Genomic DNA, 23,981 nt, shown 5'->3' on the forward strand with positions numbered 1-23,981 from the left:
TGTAAAGTGTAGCTTCTTGTTTATTTATAATGGACTTGGAGATCCTTGGATGAGATGTATTACATATGTGTGAAGGATTAGAGGGCACTTTTTAATAACAACAGGAATAATACTGCTTTGTGCTGCTATACTGTAGATCTTTTCTTCAAAGATTTAAAGCCCATTATAGACATAATGTGATTGTTGCTCTATTGCAACAGTTTTTCCTTCTCTCCTCGTCCAGACAGATTTTTTTTTTCTTTATTAAAGATGGCATGAATACTTTCTCATGTTATGACCTCTTTGATAAACAGCCCAGGATGTTATAAAAGCAAAGCAGGAGATGTCTTAAATAATTAGTGGCAGAAAGCTTGCTGCGTCTCGGGTGTTAATCTTGCCAGCAAGCTCGGATATTTGTGGGTTGCTCTGTACGTTTCTGTACAGATGTGTGTGAGGTTGAGTTTCAGCCATACGCCTGTAACAGCATCAGGAAACATTTTGTCATGCTACTTCCTTGGGTGATCTTCCATGACCAAAAGGGAAAAAAAAGTCATATTTCTGTCTTGAAATTGAGCTCGAATTCTGGGTAGTTTAGCAGTAATCAGTATATGTCTGAATCACAGCTGCGTGGGATGGTTTGTATTATATACCAATGGCAACTACTGCTCTAAATATGGAAATTAAATACTTTAGGTTTAGGCTGATTCCAATCTGTGGGTAGGAAACGTCTGATCTATCCCAAGATAAGTTTAAAAGTGTGTGGCGGTTTCTCTGGGGCTACAGATCCTGTTCACATTCATATGTATTTCTTTCAAGACAGTCCCTTGAGGTCTCTTGGCAGCTACCTTCTTGAACATGGGAAGAGATTGGGATCTGTAAGAATGCCGAGAAGGAGAAATCAAAATGTCCTCAGACGATTACCAGAGTGTGGTTGATCTATAGACCCAATCCAACAGTTCCAAGGCTCAAAAGACGAGTATCGAACTATACTTGGCTTCCCTCTCTCCAGGCATGAGACATCCACATGTACCCCCAATCAGTTCCTAATTTGGAAGCTTCTTGTGTTACCAGCAATCTCAGATCTTGTACCAAATTTTTCATCCACTCTCCTAATAATGAGTAGTTACATATAGTATTATGATTGTGGTCTTGATGCTTCTATTATCAGTTGATCATCCTGGCTCTGTTTCTCAGGGGTGCTGTGGCACAACACTTTAATAGCTACGAGATGACTGGTGGAACTCACCTAGAAGCTATGGGCTTTCCTTAATGTGTATAATTAGTGTATATTATATCTCACTTAATACGTTGATGGGTAAAATTAACACGATGCCTCAGAAGTTGTTTATTAATTATTTATTTTTTTTGAGACAGAGTCTCTCTATTATTCAGGCTGGAGTACAGTGGTTCACTGCAACCTCAACCTCACCAGGCTCAGGTGATCCTCCTAACCTCCCGAGTACTACAGGCATGTGCCATCACCCCTGGCTAATTTTTGTATTTTTTTGTAGAGACAGGGTCTTGTCATGTTGCCCAGGCTGGTCTCAAACTCCTGGGCTCAAGCCATCCAACTGCCTTGGCCTCCTAAAGTGCTGGGATTACAAATGTGAGCCACTATGCTCACATTTGGTACAAGAATTTATTTATTATTATCTTGCTAGACAATATGTCTGTTACCTCCTAGATACCTAATGGAATGTGCTAAGCCCTGCTGTTACCCCTCTATCTATTTTGGAGGTCACCTGTAACATTGATGGATACTTTCAGGCACACCAACAGCTTCCCACCTCAGGCACTTGTGTCCCTTTGAGGACTTTCATTGGTCTGAGGGCTTGCTCAGCCTGGCTTGGGGCAGGTCACAAGTGCTGGGGAATCAACGCTGTCAGGAGTGACCCTCAACTGTTGAAGGATGAGAGTTGGTGGATATGTACCAGGCTTCCTCATCCCTGGGTCAGTTCTGTATTCTACAGAGTATCTGAGAAGGTCCAGTGGGATTAAGCCCTCATGCCCACAGGGATGTTCTGCTCACAACATTCCCTTTCCTAATTCCTTCTCTGACCTGTTCCACTCCTCCCTTATGCTTCCTGTTGTCACCTCCCAATTCGTGTCTCAGGATCCATTGCTGGGGTGACTCAAACCAAGGCAACAACTCTGGTAGCCCACTCAGCAGCCTCGCTTCGCATCCTGCATTCAGTGAATTACTAAGTGCTTTGCCTCTGCTTCCTAAATAACCCTCCAATTACCTTCCCCTCTACTTCCAGAGCTTAGTTTAGTTCAGATCTTTACTTTCTCTCTTAGTTGATTACAATGGCATTCCCGTGGGTCTCTCCTTTTCAGTTTACTTTCCCATAATGGGTCTTCTATGATGCTGCCAGAGATTCTTTTCCAAAAGGCAAGCCCTATCCTGTTACTTCGCAGCTTCAAACCTTTCATGGCTCGGGTCTTTCATCATCTGGCCCTTTTCTACCCAGATGTGCCTTTCCTGAGCGCTACAATGTTGTTTACCTCCATGGCTGTAGCATGTGGGGGTTCCATGCTGCTTTTGCCCCTCTGTGAACTTCAGCCTGATTTTTCTTTATTTTTTTCAAGTTTACAGTGTATCATTATTAACTATAGTTACAATGTTGTATAGTAGGTCTCTTGAATTTATTCTGTCTAACTGAAATGTTTTGGCGTCTGCTCCATTGCCCCTAATCCCTAGGCCCCGGTAACCATCCTACTCTCTGACTAAAAGTTTGACGTTTTTAGATTCCACATGTCGGTGGGATGATGAGATATTTTGCTTTCTGTGCTTACCTTATTTCACTTAACATAATGTCCTCCAGGTTCATCTATATTGTTGAAAATGACAGGTTTCCTTCTTTTTTAAGGCAGAATAGTATTCCATTGTGTATATATGCCACATTAAAAAAAAATTCATCCATCGATGGACACAGACTCCTTCCATGTTTTGGCTATTGTCAAACATGGGACAATAGCCAATAGTTTGGCTGTGGTAAACACGGGAGTGCAGATATCTCTTCAACATACCGATTTCATGTCTTTTGCACAAAAGAATATTCGCAGAATGGGGATTGCTGGATTGTATGGTAGTTCTATTTTTAAGTTTTTGAGGATCCTCTATACTATTTTCTATAGTGGCTACACTAACCTACATTTCTACCAACAGTGTACAAGGGTTCCCTTTTCTCTTCATCCTTGCCAACACTTGATATCTTTTGTCCTTTTGATGATAACCATTTAACAGGTGACATCTTGTTGTGGTTCTGATGAGCATTTCCATGATAATTCATGAAGTTTAACATTTTCTTCATATACCTGTTGGTCATTTAGAAATCTTCCTTTAAAAAATGCCTACTCAGGTTCTTTGCCTATTTTAAAATTGGGTTGTTTTCTTGCTATTGAGTTTTGAGCAGCATAATTTTAGAGACAACACGAACTTCACCTTATATCTGGAACTATTCTTTGCTGACCATACCCTAGCAGTGGCTTCCTCAGTCACACTGCCCCCAGCCGTGTGCTCAGATTTTGACTGACCTTGTACCCATCTCCACATGTGGCTTTATTCTTATTTGTGGGTGTGTGAGTATGTAGGCCATTACCACTCAACTCTGAGTTCCTTGAGAGCAGTAACCACATGCGATTCCCAGCTCCTAGTGCAGTACCAGACATGAAATCAGTACTTGATCCGTGAAGAAGAGTTGACCATTTGGTTCGTGCTTAAGAAGTTTGCTCTGGAAACTATGGTAGCACTAAGGGTTGGGAGGAGGCTCTCTATTCTGCTAACACATAGAATGGTTTAATTAAGAGTCAAATTAATGATGATAGTTGCATAACCTAGAGATTTAGTGGCAGAAGGTGATTAAAATCCTCACTAAATATTTTACATCTTCAGTGCTTACTGGTTAGACCTACCTATTCTGCCATGTTTAATTTCTCTTGGATGCTTATACTTCTAAGCGCTTGCTGAATAGGTAGGAGGGAATAGAGGTAAATTTGCAGAAAACTCTAGTTCTCTGGGGGTAGAGTTTGCTTCCATCACCAGATTTGTTTTGTTAGGGCCTAGTGAGTCACTGAGATCAAGTTAAATAAAACTTATAAAATATGACAGCGTTCAGATCTTTACAATCTTGGTTTTGATTTCTGTTTGCCAGTTGCACCTCTATGGTGAACAGTATATAGACTAGCCAAAATATCCATCTCTCTTCCTTCCAAGGGAGGACTTGTGGGGAGGATTCTGTTTTCTTAGTGCTATGACTTGGTTATGGTCTTTGGCTCCTTTCCCTATGGAAATTCTCCATTCTGCAAACCAGATTCCAATCTCCCGTCCCAGGGAAGGGGTGGGGCAGACATTCATCATAGTTTATATATGGTCTAGAATGGGGAGTCAATTCTAGTTCTGTGATGCTACTCTCCATAACTTCAGTATCATCCCCTGTAACTTCCTAGTGTCAGGGTGATCTGGTGTAACAGAAAAAGTGTGGCACTGGGTGGAGGTCTCCATGGAAACTCCACATGTGTGAATAAGGGGCTAAGGGGCAGAGTCACCAAGCAGGGTTGAGATCAACTGTGTTCATCAGAGCTACCTCCTAGCTGCATTAAAACACAGTCACACTTGTGGTGGCTGGGATATGTCTCCAGGCAGGATGGGAAGTGAGTTGTTCCCAGCCTTACAAGGGGCTGGGAAATTCTTTTTAATTGAGTAGAGCCCTGAGGCCTTTGTGATGAGATATAGGCGTACCCTGCAATACAAATAAAGCCACAGGTGTGGGTCTACCCTGAGGAATGGAGACAGGAGACACTGGCCAGGATGAGGCAGGGAAGCCACTTCCCATACTTAAGGTGTGGGGGTCCAGTTCCCACACACACTGAGCGGCCTTGTTTCCTGCCTGAGTTCCCGGCAAAGCAGCCCTCTCTGACCTGGCCTGGGGTTTCACCCTCCTGGTATTGGTTTCCTCACTCTTTCCACGGGGAGCCCGTGTGCTGTGTCCTTTCATGTTCTCACTTTGCAGCTTGGATGGTGGTGAGTCGCCACCTCTGCCATCCATCTGTACTCTCAGACGAGGTCTATTTATTAAACACAAAAGGCAAAGATAAAAAAAAATTGTTCCATCAGTGATCTCAACACTCCTGATTATTTGGCTTCATTTTGAGAAGTATCGAAGGATCAGATAATGCCATTTCAAGAAAAATAGCTGTAATAGCTTATATTAAAAAATAGTTTTCGTGGGGCTCAGTCCTGTGTGAAGCACTTGGTTTTTGTCATTTTGTTCAATCCTCATGACACTCCTCTAAGGAAGGTGGTACCATTCATTCCATTTTATAGACAAGGAAACACAGGAACAGAGAAAGTCAACAAATTGTCCAAGGTCACACCGGCAGTGGAAAAGCTGGGCTGGCAGCTTCACTGAAGCATTATAAATACTTCCTATCATTCACTCCTTGCTGAAGTACATGTAAATAATGTAGATGGGAAAGAAAAAGCAAAAAGCTCAAATATAAAAGACTCAAAATTAAAAAAAATGACATGGACACAGACATTTTGTGTCCCAAGGAGACATGCAGTGATGCAGCAGCACTGCTAAGAGGACACGCTTTCCTTGTTGCAAAGGAAAGTGAACACAGGTCTCCATATTTATTTATTAGAGGCAAGGTCTTACTGTGTTGCTCAGGCTGGAGTGCAGCTGCAAGATCAAAACTCACCATAGGCCTGGCACGGTGGCTCAAGCCTGTAATCCCAGCACTTTGGGAGGCCGAGGCAGGTGGATCATGAGATCAACAGATCGAGACCAGCCTGGTCAACATGGTGAAACCTCGTCTCTACTAAAAATATGAAAAATTAGCTGGGCACGGTGGCACATACCTGTAATCCCAGCTACTCAGGAGGCTGAGGCAGGAGAATTGCCTGAACCCAGGAGGCGGAGGTTGCAGTGAGCCGAGATCGTGCCATTGCAATCCAGCCTGGGTAACAAGAGCAAAACTCCGTCTGAAGGGAAAAAAAAAAAAAAAACCACCAGAAAACTCACCATAGCCTCAGACTCCTGGGATCAAGAGATCCTCCCACCTTGGTGTCCCGAGTAGCGAGGATTACAAGGTGGTACCACCACACTCGGCTAATGGTTTTTAGTTTTATTTTAGAGACAGGGTCTCACTGTGTTGCCCAGGCTGGCCTTGAGCTCCTGGCCTCAAGCAGTCCTCCTGTCTTAACCTCCAAAGTGCTGGGATTACAGGTATGAACCACTGCAACTGGCATGTGCCCGTATTTTTATTGGCCTGTTACTTCCTACCCACATGCATCTGTCTCCCTGGAGCACTCTTGGGTTCATTCCCTGCCACCTCAGATTTCCAGGAAAATTGTTTGCATGTCCCTCTGTCCAATTGTTGCCTTTCTCTCTCTCTCACGTCCACTTGGCCTCTATTTCCTCTCCCACAGAACTATATTACAATGGTATCAATACCTGTAGCAAATTTTTGGTTGTCCATTCCATGGGAAGAAATAATCTATTTAGGAAAGCTCAAATAAGCTTTTGCTGTCTTGTAAACCTGCACTTCCCAATATGGGAGCCACCAGCCCCATATGGCTTGTGAGCCCTTGAAATCATGAAAATTGGAATTGAGATGGGCTCTGAGTATAAACTATATACCTGACTCTTAAGGCTTAGTATGGGAAGTTGGGAAGAACGTAAAATATCTCATTGATAATTTGTAAAAAATTGACCACAGCTTGACATAATGGCATAGATAAAATACATCACTGAAATTAATTTTGCCTATTTCTCTTTACCTTTTTCTAATGTGGCTACTAGACAGTTTAAAGTTGCACACGTGGCTTACATTGGACAGCTCTTCTCTAAACCCTGTGCTTGATGCCTTGGTTGAAGAAAGGAGAGGCCTGGCCACTGCCCTGAGGGAAACTCCAAGTTTGTGGGGTGCATGGCTTAGTTTTTGTTTTGTTTTTGAGACAGTATCTTGCTATGTTGCCCAGGCTGGTCTCAAAGTCTTGGCTTCAAGAAATCCTCCTGCCTTTGCTTCCCAAAGCATTGGGATTATAGCCATGAGCCGCTGCGCTCAGCCTGCTTCTTTAGCCTTTGCTGTGAAGGATGCGAGGCCTGTGGTTTTCCCTGTGGGAAGTATCTGCATTTTAACAGAGTCAAATGCTTTAACCTAGCAATGGGAGTTCTGGTCAATGACCTGTTGGAGAGATCAATGTCAGCTGTCAGCTCCTGGAGGCCACAGCTTCTTTGCAGTTGCTGGGTATTGTGCTTAGAGTCCAATAGAGAGCAGTCAGGGGCTATTCAGTGATTAGTGATTTGGGTCAGAGAGGTTTTCTGTCTGGCAGTCTATCAACTTCATCACATGGACCCTTGCTTCCCCTGCTTGTTTCAAACAGACACCTCCTTTCCTGTTGCCACAACTGCCCTGTCACCAGTTCTGCCAGCCTACCTCATTAATTACTCTCCAAGCAGGATACCCTCCACGTCTCATGTCTCAACCAGAGCCTTCCTCATCTTTAATGGAGACCCTAGCTAGTCCTCCCACCTCCAGGCTAGCTAGCTTTTTAAACTCTAGCATGATTCTGAGTCACCTGGAGGATTTGTTAATACAGATTGCTGGGCCCCATCCCCAGAGTGTCTGACTTATTAGGTTCCAGATGGGGACCAAGAACTTGCATTTCCAGCAAGCTTCCAGGTGATGCTGATGCCTCTGTTCCAGAGCCCATACTCTGAGGAACGCTGGTATAGCCTAATGATCTTCCTAAAACACAAATCTAACCTTGACATTCTCTTCCTAAATGAGCCAATTGCTTCTCTGAGTTTTTTGGATGAAGTCTGGGCTCCTCAGGGCCCCACCCAAGGGCCTTCACAGTCTGTTACCTATGTACAGCCCAGCTCCATCATTGAGGCCTTTGCTTGGTGCATAGAACCTGCAGTTCTCCCAGTGGACCAGGCTCTGCCTCAGCTCTCAGAGTCCTGCCTGCTGCACCCTTCTCTTCTTTCCTTGCGGACTGCCTTTCCCAGGCTCTTGTGCAGCTGGTTTCAAGCTGGGTTGAACCAATAGAAGGTACTGGTAGGATACGGGAAGGCAGTAGGAGGGAGAAAGCAGGTATAATTATTTATTCTCTCTGCTTTGAGCAGCATGTGTAGTAGTAGCAGCTGTGTTTCCTACATGGCTTCAGCTTCCATCCCACAGACCTATGTTTTCAGCTTCCACCAGATCACTCCAGCCATGGGCACTGGAAACACCACCTCCTCTGGAGGTCACTGCTATACTAGGGTAGAAGCGGCTTACTGCTGTTCACAGTGCCTGGGTGCTTCTCAGGCTTTGTTTGGCTTCTTAACTCCTTTATGATCAGTATCATATACACAGTTCATTTCTGGGGTAAATATATAAAGGTTAGACCTTTGATGTTCACGAGAACTCTCCATCATCATGGACATTTTCCCTATCCGAGGTGTCCAATACAGTACCCACTGGCTGCATATGACCATTGAGCAGTTAAAATGTGGCCAGTGCAGCTGAGAACCTGAATTTTAACTTTAATTTAAATAAAATTAAACTGAAATAGCCATATGTGGCTAGTGCCTACTAAATAGGATATTGCAGGCTTAGCGTCTGCCTAATATACAGCCACTGAAGTCTAGGAATAGATTCTGAGATTGGCATCAAAATAAAGAGAAGTATTCTGTGTTCTGTGTGGTCCAGCACAGTCTTGCTATCTGCATAGAAGCTTCATGACTTTCAAAACTTTTAAATCTGTTTCTACAGTATAGATCTACAAGGGCTGAGATTACAAAGAAGAAGAAAGATTAGCAAGAATAATTAAGTAAATTAAAGCAAGTTACAGAATGATACATATAGTACCATCTGATCCGGTGAAAATGAAACTAAGCAAAAATGTGAGTCCTCATGTGAAAACGTCTAAAGGGATACACAAACACTATTAATGGTGGGAATGACCACAGCAGGGAGGAGGAGGAGAACTATTATTTTCACTTAATTTTCTATCTCTGTTTAGATACACACACTCACACACACACACACGTGCACACGTGGGTGTGTATTTTTCCATGGGCAGGTATCACTTCTACTATTGTATACCTTTATCCATTCACTTTAAAACCTATATGTCTTTATATTTAAAGAGGGATTCCTGTAGCAACATAGAGTTGGATCTTGTTTTTCGATTTTCTCTGACCATCTGTTTTTCAGTTACTGCGTTTAGACCATTGATGTTCAAAGTGATTACCGGTACAGTTAGACTCACATCTACATTTATTACTATTTTCTGTTTGTTGCCCTTGTTCTTTTCCTATTTTTGTCTCCACTTTTTCTTCCTTTTGTGTTTGAGCATTTTATGATTCTGTTTTCTCTCGTTTCTTTTTTTAAATTGCATTTTAGGTTTTGGGGTACATGTGCAGAACATGCAAGATAGTTGCATAGATACATATGTGGCAGTGTGATTTGCTGCTTTCCACCCCTTCACCCACATCTGGCATTTCTCCCCATGCTATCCCTCCCCAGCTCTGCCTCCCCCATTGTCCCTCCCCTATTCCCCCCAATATATACCCCAGTGTGTAGTGCTCCCCTCCCCTTGTCCATTTGTTCTCATTGTTCATCACCCGCCTATGAGTGAGAATATGTGGTATTTCATTTTCTGTTCTTGTGTCAGTTTGCTGAGAATGATGTTCTCCAGATTCATCCATGTCCCTACAAAGGACACGAACTCATCGTTTTTGATGGCTGCATAATATCCATGGTGTATACGTGCCACATTTTCCCAGTCCATTCTATCATCGATGGGCATTTGGGTTTGTTCCAGGTCTTTGCTATTGTAAACAGTGCTGCAATGAACATTTGTGTGCATATGTCCTTATAGTAGACTGATTTACAGTCCTTTGGATATATACCCAGTAATGGGATTGCTGGGTCAAATGGAATTTCTATTTCTAGGTCCTTGAGGAATCGCCAGACTGTCTTCCACAATGGTCGAACTAATTTACACTCCCACCAACAGTGTAAAAGTGTTCCAATTTCTCCACATCCTCTCCAGCATCTGTTGTCTCCAGATTTTTAAATGATCGCCATTCTAACTGGCGTGAGATGGTATCTCAATGTAGTTTTGATTTGCATTTCTCTACTGACCAGTGATGATGAGCATTTTTTCATATGATTGCTGGCCTCATATATATCTTCTTTTGTAAAGTGTCTGTTCATATCCTTTGCCCATTTTGAATGGGCTTGTTTGTTGTTTTCTTGTAAATCTGTTTGAGTTCTTTGTAAATTCTGGATATCAGCCCTTTGTCAGATGGGTAAACTGCAAATTTTTTTTCCCATTCTGTTGGTTGCCGATTCACTCTAGTGACTGTTTCTTCTGCCGTGCAGAAGCTGTGGAGTTTGATTAGGTCGCGTTTGTCTATTTTGGCTTTTGTTGCCAATGCTTTTGGTGTTATGGTCATGAAGTCCTTGCCTACTCCTATGTCCTGAATGGTTTTGCCTAGATTTTCTTCTCGGGTTTTTATGATGCCAGGTCTTATGTTTAAGTCTTTAATCTATCTGGAGTTAATTTTAGTGTAAGGTGTCAGGAAGGGGTCCAGTTTCTGCTTTCTGCACATGGCTAGCCAGTTTTCCCAACACCATTTATTAAACAGGGAATCCTTTCCCCATTGCTTGTTTTTGTCAGGTTTATCAAAGATTGTATGGTTGTAGCTATGTTGTGTTGCCTCTGATGCCTCTGTTCTGTTCCATTGGTCTGTATCTCTGTTTTGGTACCAGTACCATGCTGTTTTGATTACTGTAGCCTTGTATTGTTTAAAGTCTGGTAGTGTAATGCCTCCTGCTGTGTTCTTTTTGCTTAGAATTGATTGGCTATGCAGGCTCTCTTTTGGTTCCATATGAAGTTCAAGGTAGTTTTTTCCAGTTCTGTGAAGAAAGTCAATGGTAGCTTGATGGGGATAGCATTGAGTCTGTAAATTACTTTGGGCAGTATAGCCATTTTCACGATATTGATTCTTCCTTACCATGAACATGGAATGTTTCTCCATCTGTTTGTGTCCTCTCTTATTTCACTGAGCAGTGGTTTGTAGTTCTCCTTGAAGAGGTCCCTTACGTTCTTTGTAAGTTGTATTCGTAGGTATTTTATTCTCTTTGTAGCAATTGTGAATGGCAGTTTGTTTTGATTTGGCTCTCTTTAAGTCTGTTATTGGTGTATAGGAATGTTCGTGATTTTTTGCACATTGATTTTATATCCTGAGACTTTGCTGAAGTTGCTTATCAGTTTCAGGAGTTTTTGGGCTGAGACCATGGGGTCTTCTAGATACACTATCATGTCTTCTGCAAATAGAGACAATTTGGCTTCCTCCTTTCCTATTTGAATACCCTTTATTTTTCTTGCCTGATTGCTCTGGCTAGGACTTCCAGTACTATATTGAATAGGAGTGGTGAGAGTGGGCATCCTTTTCTAGTGCCAGATTTCAAAGGGAATGCTTCCAGTTTTTGCCCATTCAGTATGATACTGGCTGTTGGTTTGTCATAAATAGCTTTTATTATTTTAAGATATGTTCCATCAATACCGAGTTTATTGAGGGTTTTTAGCATAAAGGGCTGTTGAATTTTGTCAAAGGCCTTCTCTGTGTCAGTTGAGATAATCATGTGGTTTTTGTTTTTGGTTCTGTTTATGTGGTGAATTACGTTTATGGACTTGCATATGTTGAACCAGCCTTGCATCCCCGGGATGAATCCTACTTGATCGTGGTGGGTAAGCTTTTTGATGTGCTGTTGCAATCGGCTTGCCAGTATTTTATTGAAGATTTTTGCATCTGTGTTCATCATGGGATATTGGCCTGAAGTTTTCTTTTCTTGTTGAATCTCTGCCGGGTTTTGGTATCAGGATGATGTTGGTCTCATAAAATGATTTGGGAAGGATTCCCTCTTTTTGGATTATTTGGAATAGTTTCAGAAGGAATGGCACCAGCTCCTCTTTGTGTATCTGATAGAATTCGGCTGTGAACCCATCTGGACTTTGGCTTTTTTAGTGTGGTAGGCTCTCAATTGCTGCCTCAACTTCAGACCTTGTTATTGGTCTATTCATAGTTTTGGCTTCCTCCTGGTTTAGGCTTGGGAGGACACAAGTGTCCAGGAATTTATCCATTTCTTCCAGGTTTACTAGTTTATGTGCATAGAGTTTATAATATTCTCTGATGATGGTTTGAATTTCTGTGGAATCTGTGGTGATTTCCCCTTTATCGTTTTTTGTTGCATCTATTTGGTTATTCTCTTTTCTTTTTTATCAGTCTGGCTAGTGGTCTATTTTGTTGATCTTTTCAAAGAACCAGCACTTGGATTTATTGATTTTTTTTTTTGAAGGGTTTTTTGTGTCTCTATTTCCTTCAGTTCTGCTCTGATCTTAGTTATTTGTCTTCTGCTAGATTTTGAGTTTTTTTGATCTTACTCCTCTAGCTCTTTCAATTTTGATGATAGGGTGTCAATTTTGGATCTCTCCACTCTTCTCATGTGGGCACTTATTGCTATATATTTTCCTCTAGAGACTGCTTTAAATGTGTCCCAGAGATTCTGGTATGTTGTGTCTTTGTTCTCGTTGGTTTTGAAGAACTTCTTTATTTCTGCCTTCATTTCATGGTTTATCCAGTCAACATTCAAGAGCCAGTTGTTCATTTTCCATGAAGCTGTGCGGTTCTGAGTTAGTTTCTGAATTCTGAGTTCTAACTTGATTGCACTATGGTCTGAGAGACTGTTATGATTTCAGTTGTTTTGCATTTGCTAAGGAGTGCTTTACTTCCAATTATGTGGTCAATTTTCGAGTAGGTGTGATGTGGTGCTGAGAAGAATGTATATTCTGTGGATTTGGGGTGGAGAGTTCTGTAAATGTCTATCAGGTTTGCTTGTTCCAGGTCTGAGTTCAAGTCCTGGATATCCTTGCTAATTTTTTGTCTGGTTGATCTAATATTGACAGTGGAGTGTTAAAGTCTCCCACTATTATTGTGTGGGAGTCTAAGTCTCTTTGTAAGTCATTAAGAACTTGCCTTATATATCTGGGTGCTCCTGTATTGGGTCCATATATGTTTAGGATCGTTAGCTCTTCTTGTTGTATCAATCCTTTTACCATTATGTAATGTCCTTCTTTGTCTCTTTGATCTTTGTTGCTTTAAAGTCTATTTTATCAGAGGTGAGAATTGCAACTCCTGCGTTTGTTTTGCTCTCCATTTGCTTGGTAAATCTTTCTCCATCCCTTTATTTTGAGCCTTTGTGTATCCTTGCATGTGAGACGGGTTTTGGCTTTTTATCCAATTTGCCAGTCTGTGTCTTTTGATTGGTGCATTTAGCCCATTTACATTTAGGGTTAATATTGTTATGTGTGAATTTGATTCTGCCATTTTGATGGTAGCTGGCTGTTTTACCTGTTAGTTGATGCAGATTCTTCATTTTTGTTGATGCTCTTTAGCATTTGGAATGGCTGGTACTGGTTGTTCCTTTCTATGTGTAGTGCCTCTTTCAGGAATTCTTGTAAAGCAGGCCTGGTGGTGACAAAATCTCTGAGTACTTGCTTGTTCGCAAAGGATTTTATTTTTCCTTCACTTATGAAGCTCAGTTTGGCTGGATGTGAAATTCTTGGTTGAAAGTTCTTTTCCTTAAGGATGTTGAAGATTGGCCCCCACTCTCTTCTGGCTTGTAGGGTTTCTGTCAAGAGATCTGCTGTGAGTCTGATGGGCTTCCCTTTGTGGGTGACTCAATCTTTCTCTCTGGCTTCCCTTAGCATTTTCTCCTTCATTTCAACCCTGGTGAAGCTGATGATTATGTGCCTTGGGGTTGCTCTTCTTGCGGAATATCTTTGTGGTGTTCTCTGTATTTCCTGGACTTGGATATTGGCCTGCCTTGCTAGGTTGTGGAAATTTTCCTGGATAATATTCTGAAGAGTATTTTCCAGCTTGGATTCATTCTCTTCGTCACATTCACATATACCTATCAAACGTAGATTAGTCTCTTCACATAGTCCCACATTTCTTGGAGACTTTGTTCATTCCTTTTTGTGCTTTTTTTCTCTAATCTTACCTTCTCGTTTTATTTCATTGAGTTGGTCTTCGACTTCTGATATCCTTTCTTTTGCTTGGTCAATTCGGCTGTTGAAACTTGTGCATGCTTTGCGAAGTTCTCGTGTTGTTTGTGTTTTTCAGCTCCTTCAATTCACTCAATTCCTCTCTAAGTTGTCCATTCTTGTTATCATTTTCTCAAATCTTTTTTCAAGGTTCTTAGTTTCTTTGCATTGAGTTAGAACGTGTTCTTTTAGCTCATGGAAGTTTCTCATTACCCACCTTCTGAAGTCTGATTCTGTCATTTCATCACACTCATTCTCTGTCCAGCTTTGTTCTCTTGCTGGTGAGGAGTTGTGTTCCCTTGTAGGAGGCGAGGTGTTCTGGTTTCGGGTATTTTCCTCCTTTTTGTGCTGGTTTCTTCCCATCTTTTTGGATTTATCCACCTGTCATCTGAGTAGTTGCTGATTTTCTGTTTGGGTCTCTGAGTGGATATCCAGATTGTTGATGATGAAGTATTTCTGTTTCTTAGTTTTCCTTCTAACAGTCTGGCCCCTCTGCTGTGGGACTGCTGAGGTCCACTCCAGGCCCTGCTTGCCTGGGGAACTCCTGTAGCAGCTGCGGAACCATGAAGGTTGCTACCAGATTCTTCTTCTGCTATCTTTGTCCCTGAATGATGCCTGCCAAATGTCAGTCTGGTCAGTCGTTTGTTAGGTGACTCTGGATATATGGGGGTTAGGGAGTTGCTTGAGGAGACAGGCTGTTCTTTATAGGAGCTCAAGTGCTTAGCTGTGAGCTCCGTTGTTCATTCAGGGCTGCTAGGCAGGTACACTTAAGTCTGCTGCAGCAGAACTCATAAAGCCCCCTTTTTTTCCTCAGGTGCTCTGTCCCGGGGAGTTAGGGCTTTATTTATGAGTATCTGTTGCACTGCCCTGCCCAGCGAGGAAGCAGTTTAGTCACTGCCTGCCTGTAGTGGTTATGCTGAGCTGCCATGGGCTCCGCCCTGCTGCTGTGGGCTCTGCCCTCCTGCTGTGTGTATTTCCCTGTAGTCCTGTTTATATGGGTGTGGTTAGAACTGCCGTGGCGATGGTGGCACGCCTCTGTAATGGCAGACTCTCTGTTATGGCAGGTTGCCTCGGCAACGGCAGGCTGCATCAGCAATGGTAGAGTACCTCTGTAGGGGTCGAGTGCCTCGGTAATGGCGGACGCCCCTCCCCCACTGAGCTGCACTGTCCTGGGTTCAGCTGTGCTTGCCGTGAAACTCTCAACCCTGAGCATTTCTAATTGCTGTTTTGTTTTTTTTTGTGGGGGTGGGACCTGCTGAGCCTGATCACCTGGCTCCCTGCCTCAGAGCATTTTTTCTTTTCTTTCTTTTTTTTTTTTTTTTTTTAAGTTGAACGGTTGACTCTCTCCCAGGTGTTCCAGTCGCCTGCTGAAAGGGTGCCAGGATCTGTGTGATTTCCCGTGCAGTGACCCACTGCGCCGGCTGAAACAACGTTGCTGCCCGGGAATCTCCTGGACTGGCTTTCTGTTTAAGTCCCATTTAATCAGATGTATGTGCTAATCTGCCTTCCAGAATCTCCAACTGCCAGTTTAACAGGGCACCCAAACCAGTGTATTTTGTATGGAGTGCTGCTGCACTGCAGTGCCGGCCCAAACTGCCGCGCTGGTGGCCCATGGGGCTCCTACACCTGGGAATCTCCTGGTCTGTGGGCAATAAAGATCCATCTGGAAATGTGGCATCCACTCAACCTCTGCGCTTTCATTGGGAGCTGCAATCCTGAGTTGGTCTCTCTCGTTTCTTAGCAGATCACTTAAACTGCCTTTTTTTTAAAAAAAAAACAAACCTTTTTTAGTGGTTGTCCTAGAGTTTGCAATACACACAGCTAATCCAAGGCCACTTTCAAATGACACCATACCACTTGACGGGTAGTGTGAGTGCCTTATAAGAACAAAATATCCTTAATCCCTCCCTCCAGTCCCTTGTATCACTGCCGTCATTCATTTCACTTACACCTAAGCATACATAAATAGACAGAGTTGACCCTTGAGCAAAGAGGTTTGAACTGTGGAGGTCTACTTAGACAGATTTTCCTCTGCCTCTGCAACCCCTGGGACAGCAGGGCCAACCCTTCTTCCTCCTCCTCTTTTTCAGCCTACTCAAAGTGAAGATGATGAGGGTGAAGACCTTTCTGATGATCCACTTCTACTTAATGAATTGTAAATATATTTTCTCTTATGATTTTCTTCTCTCTGGCTTTAAGAATATAGTACATAATACATATAACATACAAAATACACATTAATTGACTGTTTATACTATTGGTGTGGCTTTTAGTCAATAGTAGGCTATTAGTAGTTAAGCATTTCAAAAATCAAAAGTTATAAATGGAGGCTGGGTGCAGTGGCTCAAACCTGTCATCCCAGTACTTTGGGAGGCGGAGGCAGGCAGATCACTTGAGGTCAGGAGTTCTAGACCAGTCTGATCAATATAGTGAAACCCTGTTTGTACTAAAAACAAAAATTTAGCTTGGTGTGGTGGCAGGTGCCTGTAATCTCAGCTACTTGGGAGGCTGAGGCTGGAGAATCACTTGAATCTGCGAAACTGATTTGCAGTGAGCTGAGATTACGCCACTGCACTCTAGCCAGGGTGATAGAGAAAGCCTTCATCTCCAAAAAAAAAAAAACAAAGTTATACATGGATTTCCCACTGCATGGGGAGTGAGCACCCCTAATCCCCAAATTGTTTAAGGGTCAACTGTGTGTGTATTTATACACATATACCCATATACATATATCAAATACTGTATATTGCTATTATCTTTACAAAGTATTATCTGTCAGATCATTAAAATTAAGAAAAATTTTTCTTTTACTTATTCCTTCTCCAATGCTCCTCTTTATGTAATTCTACATTTTTGGCCTATATTGTTTTCCTTCTTTCCAGAGAACTTCTTTTAATATTTCCTGCAGGGCAGGTCGACTAGCAAAAAATTTATTTCTCCTTTGCTTTTGAAGCATACCTTTACAGGGTGCAGAATTTTAAGTTGGAATTTTTTTCTCTCAACTGTTTTTTTTTTTTTTGAGATGGAGTTTCGCTCTTGTTACGCAGGCTGGAGTGCAATGGCGCAATCTCGGCTCACTGCAACCTCTGCCTCCTGGGTTCAGGCAATTCTCCTGCCTCAGCCTCCTGAGTAGCTGAGATTACAGGCACGTGCCACTGTGCCCAGCTAATTTTTTGTATTTTTAGTAGAGATTGGGTTTCACCATGTTGACCAGGATGGTCTCAATCTCTTGACCTCGTGATCCACCTGCCTCGGCCTCCCTTGAGCCACCGCGCCCGGCCTTTCTACACTCTCTAAATATTTAGCTTCACTGTCTTCTTCCTTGCATGATTTCTGAGGAGAAGCTGGATATAATTCTTACTTGCTCCTCTGTAGCTAAGGTTTATTTTCCCACTGGCTTCCTTCAGGATATCTTTTAAAAATCTTCAATTTTCTCTACTTTGAATTTAATATGCCTGGATGTAGTTTTTATTGTTTATGTATTTATTTGTGTATTGGATATTTATCTCGCTTGGTGTTCTGAGCTGGCTGGATCTTGGATTTAGTATCTGACATTAATTTATGGAATTATATACTGCTATGGTTTGGATCTGCGTCACTGCCCAAAGCTCGTGTCAAATTGTAATTCCCAGTGTTGGAGGTAGGGCCTAGTGGGAGGCGATTGGGTCATGGAGGTGGTTTTCATGAATGGTTTAGTGCCATCCCTTTGGTACTGTCCTCACAAGAGTGAGTTCTTGCAAGACCTAATTGTTTAAAAGTGTGTAGCATTCCCCGGTCTTGCTCCTGCCCCCATTATGACAATGCCTTCTTTGTCCTTTGCCTTCCACCATGACTGGAAGCTTCCTGAGGCCTCCCCAGAAGCAGAAGCTGCTATGCTTCCCATACAGCCTATAGAACGGTAAGCCAATGCAAGCTCTTTTCTTTATAAATTACCCTATCTCGGGTATTTCCTTGTAGCAGTGCAAGAAGAGATGAACACATAGATCTTTGGCCTTTGTTATTTAGATTCCGCTGAGCAGGATTTAGTCATTTTCTTGGTATCTGTTTTAATCAGACATGGTAAGACACCCAGCCATGAAATGACTGTTGTAAAATAAGAGGTTTTTATAGTCACAGATCCCTAGAAACAGGAGGCACAGCATGCCATGCCAAGGCCACATGGGAAGCACCAGGGCTGATGAGGGAGCAAAGGAAGCAGCAAGAGGAAATCGTGGGCAAGAGCGTTTATTGCGGTTTCTGTGGGAAGGAACAGGCAAGATAGGTAGGCAGGTTTCAGATTGGCTAGTTTGAATACTTTCAATGAGCTCTGGGGCATATGGATTGTCCCTGGTTATCTGGTCCCTGGCCCCAGGGTGATTAGGGCAGGGAAGTAGTGGCTCACCTGTGAGAGCCCCATTAAGAGGTGGTTGGAGTGGGGGCTCTGGATTGTTTGGTTTGCATATGAAACGTGCTCCTAGGCAAATTATTTGCTATCTCTAGGAACTGGTTAGCCCCGGGAGAAGCAGTTTTTCCAGGGTTAGCAAGACCTCAGATGTCTAATCAGAAATATGGAAAATAAAAAGGCATGATTAATACATATGAAGTCTTCATGAAGTTAGGTAAGACCCTGTTTCTGTTAGCTGAAATTTCTATGATCTTTGAGTTCTGCTCTCTGCTTCTCAGGCTGTCAGGGATCCTTTCTCTTGCTCTGCATGGGTTTGCATCTGGCCTGTTTTCTTCTTTCTCTTTTAAATTTGCTAGACTTAAAATAGATATAAACTAAGAGTAAATAGGCTCTAACTTGGCCTCAGGTGTTTGCTCCTCTGTTAGTGCTCATTATGGCATTTCTGGTAGAATATTAGTTTTTTTTAAAAAAGTGATCACCCCTTACCACTGTAAGGTAAATTTTATCTGAGGACATGGAATCTCATTAGAAGTCAAGGGGCCAGTCGGTGCAGGAGTTCATGTAGTGTAGCTTTGCAGCTACCCTAAGTTACTGTTGCCTGTCTCCATACCAAGCTTAAAACCTGCCGTGGGCCAAGTGCTTTGTTTTCAGCACCCAGTTGTACGGCCTGCATTGTTGCTCAGGGAAAACTTGCTGCAAACAAACTGTGCCCCAAGTAGAAAAGCTCGGGATATTCAAGGCCTTTCTTATTCTTGAGCCAACCTTAGCAACAACGAGACCACATCCCCATCTGTGGGATCTCCAGCGTCTTAGAATAATATGTCCACCTCTAGGTTTTAAGGATCCTGGAAAGCTCTTGCATTGTTTCTTTTTTCCTTTGTCTTAAATGTATACTATATTTTTGAGGCTGTAGCTTCTGGATAAATACAGTCATTCTTTTATGGTGCACCTATTTTCACATGGCTCAGTGCAAAAAATGACACAAAACAAGCCAATGAGCATAGCCGCATGATTCTGATTGCTGACTAACTTGGGCAAGTTACTTAATCTTTCTGTGCCTGTTTCCTTAATTATAAAATCGGAAAAAAATGGGACCTATCTCCTAGGGTAGCTATGAAGGTTAAATAACCGAATCTTTGTAGAGTCAATAAGTCGAGATGAATATGTGATAGTTAAAACTTGCTTTAAAGGAACTGTAAAACAAGGAGTGACTTTAGTACAGGCTACATAAAAACTCATAGGGGATTTTGAGAACTTTCCCCCTGAAGAAAACAAAACAAAATATCCCTAAGAGGATGCTTTCCCCTGCTCCCTAGAGAAGCATATCAGCATTTCATGTTGGATGTAGTTCATGGAGTATGCATGTGAATCCCTGATTCTGCTGTTCACTGAGTCTCCTGTCCCCTTGCTGTTCTAGAGGAAGCCTCAAATTTTGATAGTCTATTCAATGTAAGTGGGTTAATGCAGATAGCTGTCAATCCCATACTGAGGCTGAGTACCTGAGAGCAATATTTCATGGACTAGGGTGCCTGAGCGTGAGGGAGCATTGTGATGGATACCCACTCTATGTTGCCTTCCTGGATCTTCTCTCCTGATGCCTGGGTGTCTTCAAGCTGTCCATTGACTTAGGCCTAGTCTCCTTACCATAACCTGGGTGTGCAGACTTACTATCCCTGACTTTTTCCCACAGTGGAATGGGTTTATTGCTTTTTAATTGGGCAATGGGAAAGGAGGATTCAATAAGCAGAATTTCTACAACGAATTATAAACATTTCTAATGGGATATGCAAGAAGTTTCTTATAAGCCTTATTCATAATTACCAAACCCTAGAGACAATCCAAATAGCCATCAACAGGAGAATGGATAAAACAATTGTGCTGTATCCATCCAGTAAGATGCTACTCAGCAATAGAAAGGAACAAACCAATATACGCAACAACATGGATGGAAATTAAAAAGCTTATTGTTGAACCAAAAGAGCCAGACAGAAAATAATATGTACTGTGGGAACCCATTTATATGAAAGTTGGTTACAGTGACAGAAATCAGAACAGAAGTTGGCTCTTCAGGGGATGATTTAGAGGAAAGGTGAAGGAAAAGTGCTGTGCCTTAATGTGGATGATGTTTGCATGAGTTAAACGGTTACATTCATCGAACTATAGTCTAAAGGTTTGTGTATGTTACTGTATGTAAGTCATACCTCAATGCAGTACTGTTAGCATGCCAAAAACATTTCTGACGGGAAAAGCTGCTCTCCTTTTTCTGTATCCTCACCAACATCTGTTGTTTTTTGACTTTTTAATAATAGCCATTCTGGGGCACAATGGAAACTGGGGGCTTCTAGAGAGGGAAGAGCAGGATGGGGGCAAGAGTTGAAAGCCTAGCTGTTATGTATGATGCTCAGTACCTGGGTGACAGAATAATTTATACCCTAAACCTCAGCATTATGCAATATAACCAGGTAGCAAAACTGTACATGCACTCACTGAATCTAAAATAAAAGTCGAAAGAAAAAAAGCCCTCCTCAACCAAATAAAATAAATACCTCAGATGAATCCTCATTTCTATGTTTTAAATTTATTTTGACCTCTTGTGTTTGGTCTGAGCAAGTCAAGGGAAATAGGAATGGAGCTTCTTGCCAAGATTATATTCTGAATAAGAGGATATTCTTAAAGACACACTGTAAAACTCATGCAATCCTCAAAAAGCTGTATGGTATAGGAAAATGAGAAAACCACCAGATAATCACTATCAGCTACTAAGATATAACAGGACAATTTTAAGTCCTTTGTGTCAAAGTTTCATACAGAAGTGATCATAGGTCTCTTTTGCCTCCAGCTATAAAAATGCTTGGCGAATCATAGAGAATAAATGCTTTTCTACCCTAAAATTTTTAACTTGCAGCAATGCCTGCAATCTCCCCGTTAGGGAATATTAGCTTTGAGTTCAAAGGCCTCTCAGTTTTCAAGATCCCTTGGCACCAAGCTCTCAACACAGACCCATTATGGTGTAAAGCTTTAGTGAGGGGGTGACTGGTTTGGAATGAAACACTGAACAAGCTTTTGACAGATAGCAGGGATCTCAGAGGCTAAAAGATACAGAAAGGGGAAGAAGGTGGTTAAAGATAAACTTCACTTCATGCTCGATTTTTCTCAGGGCTGATCCTTCCAAAGTACATTACATTTATTCTTACCTTTGGTCTTCTTAGAGACCTACCTACAGCTAGGGCAAAAATAATCAAGCACTTTTGTGGAGCCAAATGTATGTAACTCTTCTTTTCAGAGGTCAAATCTCAGTGTTTAAATCTTGGGAAATCTATGTAAAACCTATAACCAATTATGAACAGTCTTAAGGTGAAGCGCTCTTTCTCGATGAGCATCATGCCAGGCAAATATTAACTGTTTTATAAAAAGAATTTTACTGAGTACAGCTGAAGAGCATTTCTAATGGTAAAGACAGTTCCTTAGTGAATCACGTATCTAGCAATTTTTCAGTTTGAAGAATTGAGTGAGAGTCATTAAGACTGACTCAATTTCTATCTGTACTTGCATTTCTAAATTGGCAAAAGAATCTGTGATGAAAAACAGATTTCAAAATGACATTAAAAGAAAAATGAGTTGTTTATTTTATATTTGTTTATGATATCATAAATTATTCATGCAGAAGCTGAAAGACTTATGTTACTTAATGCTTACAATAATCAAGAGCAAAGTGGGTTCAATTACTAAAAATGAGGAGACAGGGAGAAGCCACCAGAAAAAAAAGACTTAATGATGATGTGCTATTCTGTCAAAATGAAGCTGTGTAGAACTTTCTAGGTCATAACATTTTAAGTGAATTTAAACTTGTAAGCATGAAGAAATAAGTAAAGTATCAAATAATTCTATATTGCACTGACTAGAAAGAAAAGCATGGTTAAACATAATTTATTGTCTATTTCAAAATAGTTAGATGAAAAAATGTGAAATGTCCCCAACACAAGAAATAATAAACACTTGAAGTGATGGGTATCTTAAATACCTTGATTTGATTGTTGCACATTGCATGCATGTATCAAAATATCCCATGTACCCTGAAATATGTAAATTTATGATGAATCAATAAAATGATCCATTAAAAATAGCATCTGACTAGTATGAGATGGTATCTCATTGTGGTTTTAATTTGTATTTCCCTAATGATTAGCAATGCTGTGCATTTTTTCATGTTTTCACTGGCTACTTGTATGTCTTTTGAAAAATGTCTCTTCAACCTCTAAGAAAGACTTAGTTTGGTTGGTGGATCCAAGATGGCAGAATAGGAACAGCTCTGGGGTGCAGTTCCCAGCAAGAACAACAGAGGGTGAGTGATCACTGCATTTCCAAACAAGTTATTACTGCCCACAGACCAGGAGATTCTCAGGCTGAAAAGCACCACGAGAGTTTTCAGCATGGCTGTTTCAGCCGGCACAGTGGGTCTATGCATAAAAATGAACACAAATCTGGGTGGCTGTTTCAACTGGTGCCTGGAACACTTGGGAGACAGAGCCACCCATTCAACTGAAAAAAAGGAGGCTGAAATAGGGAACCAGGTGATCTGGCTTGGCGGATCCCACCCCCACAAAAACCAGCAATCTGAAATGCTCTGGATTGAGAGTTTTACAGCAAGTACAGCTGGAACCAGGACAGTGCAGCTCTGGCGGGGGGGGAAGGGCGTCCACCATGACAGAGGCATTCCGCTATGACAGGCAGTCCGCCATGACAGGCAGTCCGCCATGACCGAGGCAGTTCTAATGATACCTCTATAAACAAAAACCACAAGGAAGTTGACACAGCAGCTGGGCAGAGCCCATGGCAGCTCAGCAGCCCCTCTGCTGACAGACTGTGATTAGGCTACCTCCTAGCTGGGCAAGGAATCTCTGAAAAAAGGCAGCAGTATGTCAGGAACTTATAAATAAAGCCCTACCTTCCCAGGACAGAGCACCTTGAAGAAAAGGTGGTTATGAGTTCCACTGCAGCAGACTTAAACATACTGGCCCAGCAGCTCTGAATGGAACAATGGAGCTCACAGCTCAGCACTTGAGCTCCTATAAGGGCCAGACTGTCTCCTCAAGCAGCTCCCTGACCCCTGTATTTCCAAAGAGACACCTCATAAAGGAGAGCTCAGGCTGACGTCTGCTGGGTATCCTTGTAGGATGAAGATAATAGAAGAAGAAACTGGCAGCAAACCTTACTGTTTATCAGCTGCCACAGATGATCCCCAGGCAAGCAGGGCCTGGAGTGGACCTCCAGCAGTCCTGCAGCAGAGAGGCCTGTTAGAAGGAAAACTAAAAGAAAGAAATAACTTCATCATCAACAAAAAGGACATCCACTGAGAGAACCCATCTGAAAGTCACCAACTACAAAGACCACAGGTACATAAATTCACAAAGATGGGAAGAAATGAGTGCAAAAAGGGTGAAAACACCCAAAACCAGAACGCTTCTCTTCCTCCAAGGGATCACAACCCATCACCAGTAAGGGAACAAA

At 42.1% G+C, this 23,981-nt stretch overlaps 1 long non-coding RNA gene across 2 annotated transcripts in view; it reads right to left on the reverse strand.

The window, feature by feature from the left end:
- LOC144582848 (uncharacterized) overlaps positions 1-23,981 on the reverse strand; it is a 52,222-nt gene that overhangs the window by 18,058 nt on the left and 10,183 nt on the right. The gene's annotated exons all lie outside the window — the stretch shown is intronic.

The sequence above is a fragment of the Callithrix jacchus genome, chromosome 5 (assembly GCF_049354715.1).
Source record: "Callithrix jacchus isolate 240 chromosome 5, calJac240_pri, whole genome shotgun sequence".
NCBI classification, from domain to species: Eukaryota; Metazoa; Chordata; class Mammalia; order Primates; family Cebidae; genus Callithrix; species Callithrix jacchus.